Genomic DNA, 3,409 nt, shown 5'->3' on the forward strand with positions numbered 1-3,409 from the left:
TGCCGATAGATCTGCTGCAAAACAGGGACGATAACTGGTCTTCTGGGTCGGATTCCAGCCCGCGAAGATGGTTCCTGACAGCCATGTCCGATATCCTCCTGGAACCAGGAATGCGTCCTGCAGTCTGTAGCTGTGGCATTGCGATGACGTTGGTGGAGCAATCGAAAGTAGCGATCCTGTGCAGGCTTGGAAACTCTTGGTCGGCCAGTTCTCTGACGGTCTGCAGTGGAAATGAACTGTGTGTATCGGTCCCAAATGGTGCTGTGGTGGACTTTGAAGTGGCGTGCAACAGAAAACTGCGATTCCCTCTTTGGATACGTCCTGTGGCGATGTTCCGATCGGCAGCGCTGAGTCTTGGCATGTTCGAACTTGAAAAATGTTGACACTTGAATGACAAATTATTGGCTTATGCTTGCCTTTTTATAGTCACTACCACGAGTTACGAATGCCATAACTTGCACGTGCATTTTGCTTTACTGTTTTCCTCCATGACATTTTTGAACAAGTGTGAAGACAATGCCGTTTAAGAAACTGCAAATCGACAATGGCTGCGTTGTGACGCACCGTTTGTCGAATATCAGGCCATCCACATTTTCCAATAACATATATCCAATTTATATACCGGATTTTGTGTGCGGTATGTTTTGAAGAGTGTACATAAACATCCGATCTATATCAGATTGTATCTATAATTGTGTTTCTTCAGATGGAATCCTTTTTGGATTGAGGTCCGTGAGCACCCCGAAGACTTGAAGACTTAAAGACGTACTCAACTCATAGGACTTGACATGACCAGAAACTGAACAATGCCTGTTCTCAAAATTCGTGTCTTGAAGCAATGTGCATTTATACTGGTACTTGTGCTGTTCGTATATATTTGGTATCAATCTCAGACAGACTGGATTTATAAATCGGGTAGAGATATTCCTTCTAAAGGTACACGGAGTAAATTGGAAATCAGGGTCCATAAAACTCTCGTTGTTAATAATCATGAAGTATCAAAGATCACAACACATCCTACAAAGAAAAGAGGACATGGTCAATACATAGAAGTGCCTAAGTTCAGTGGCCGTCACGTCAGGAAAGGGATTCAGTCTTATCAACCCTATATGATGAAAATGAACAAACCTTTCGATGGAAGAAGATCTGAACGGCCCTTGATGAACAATATAAGTGATAGAGAGAGGGCGATAGTCAGGCAAGATAATGAAACCCAGAAAACGAAAGCAAAGAATTCATTAAACAAGGTTTCCCCTCAAAAGGTAGAACAAAGACAAATACACCCCAAAGAGGTTAAACAAATTCTTGCAAATGTCCAAAACTGGTTTCATGTAAGGCATGAATCCGAAAAAGATGCATTACTTAACAGACATGAATTTGTATATCATCTGAACTCAAAGGTTTGCAATGGTGACATTAACATATTGATATTCGTACACTCAGCTCCTAATAGCATTGAGAAAAGGAATGATATACGTGACACGTGGGGATCTGTACAGAGGCACGGAAATGTATCCATTGCTACTGTGTTTATGTGTGGAGAGACACCAGACCGTGCCCTACAAGAACAACTAATCAGAGAATCTGGTACATATGGTGACATAGTTCAAGGCAACTTACTGGACACGTGATGTCTCTTTGCTGGATCACGTCACAATGCCATGACGTTAGAACTGTTGTCAAGGTTGATGACGATGTTCTCATCAATATTTTCAAGCTGGTCAGTTATTCTGTTCAGATTGGTCACTACCATAATAATCTTTACTGTTCCGCCTTTCGGAGAGCAAAACCGATGAGGAATACTAGCGATAAATGGTACACCCCTGAAGAACAGTACCCATTTGAGTTATACCCTCCTTACTGCGAGGGTCTGGCCTACATAACGTCTGTGGATGAAGTTAAAGCGTTGTGTAAAGCGTCTGAAGACACGAAATTCTATTGGGTGGATGATACTTTCGTCACTGGTATTCTTGCGCAGAAAGCAGGATTGTCACTCAGTTCCTTTAAGAGACATCACGAGTATGTGAAAAATGGGCGAGTTCATCATACTTCATTTCAGTCTGTGTTGTTTTTTCTAGAGTATAAGAACTGGACTTCTTTATGGCAAAAAGTGGTGAAAATAAAGAACATGTTTTAATTCCCTGTTGATTATTGATCAAGGAGACGTTCTTGAATGAGCAGCTTGAATGAGTCGTCATCAAACACAAGCGAAAAGAATGTTTTTAGATTATTTGATAGTATCCTTGCAATCTAACACAGGCCCAGCCTAATGCGCAGCAGTTAATGCATTTTAATGTGCTACATCCAATGCATCCAATGCACCCCAATGTGCTACGGTTAATGTGTTTTAATGTGGCAGTCAATGATCTTATACCAGAGGTGGGTCATAGACCGTTCCCTGAGAATACCACAGTGTAACGCGGTCATAAGCCCTGTGAAGATACGTCAGTGCACTAGGCTTATATTGACATACCGACAAGTCCTATGCCATGTATTGACATATCAACAGGGTACATCATGTCCTGTGCTATAGATTGACTTGGCGCCTCGTGTTGTGTGCTTAATCTTCACAGATGCCTCGTGTCCTATGCCATATGTTGACACATCGACATGAGACATGGTTACAAAGTCATATATTGACACATCGACAAAAGACATGGTTTGCTAAGTCATATATTGACACATCGACATGATACATGGTTTGCTAAGTCATATATTGACACATCGACATGATACATGGTTTGCTAAGTCATATATTGACACATCGACATGATACATGGTTTGCTATGCCACATATTAACACATTGACAGAGTACCTCGTGTGCTTTGTAATACATTGACAAGACACTCCCCCTGTTTTGTATCCAATTATCTGATACAAGGATCAGATTACTCCCCCTGTTCTGTAACCGATTCTTGAGTATCAGGCTCAAACTACCCCCCCCCCCCCCCCCCCCCCCCATTCTACATCTTATTCTTTAATATCAGGCTCAAACTACTCCCCCTATTCTATATCCAAATCTTTTATATGAGGCTCAGACTACTCCCCCTGTTCTGTAACCGATTCTTGAGTATCAGGCTCAAACTACCCCCCCCCCCCCCCCCCCCCCCATTCTACATCTTATTCTTTAATATCAGGCTCAAACTACTCCCCCTATTCTATATCCAAATTTTTGATATCAGGCTCAGACTACTCCCCCTGTTCTACATAAAATTCTTACGTCTCGGGCTTAATCTACTCGCCCTATTCTACATCCGATTCTTTATATCAGGCTCAAACTAATCCCCCTGTTCTATAACCGATCCTTGAGTATCAGGCTCAAACACCCCCCCACCCCCCACCCCCCACCCCCACCCCCCTGTTCTACATCCGATTCTTTAACATCAGGTTCAAACTACTCCCTCTATT

General features: G+C 42.4%; 1 pseudogene; it reads left to right on the plus strand.

Moving 5' to 3' along the window:
- The first annotated feature begins 1,112 nt into the window (after positions 1-1,112).
- On the plus strand, positions 1,113-2,137 carry LOC139446172 (beta-1,3-galactosyltransferase 1-like; annotated as a pseudogene).
- Positions 2,138-3,409: the final 1,272 nt, after the last annotated feature.

The sequence above is a fragment of the Haliotis cracherodii genome, unplaced genomic scaffold, assembly GCF_022045235.1.
Source record: "Haliotis cracherodii isolate W230 unplaced genomic scaffold, xgHalCrac1.p SCAF_6, whole genome shotgun sequence".
Classification (NCBI taxonomy): Eukaryota; Metazoa; Mollusca; class Gastropoda; order Lepetellida; family Haliotidae; genus Haliotis; species Haliotis cracherodii.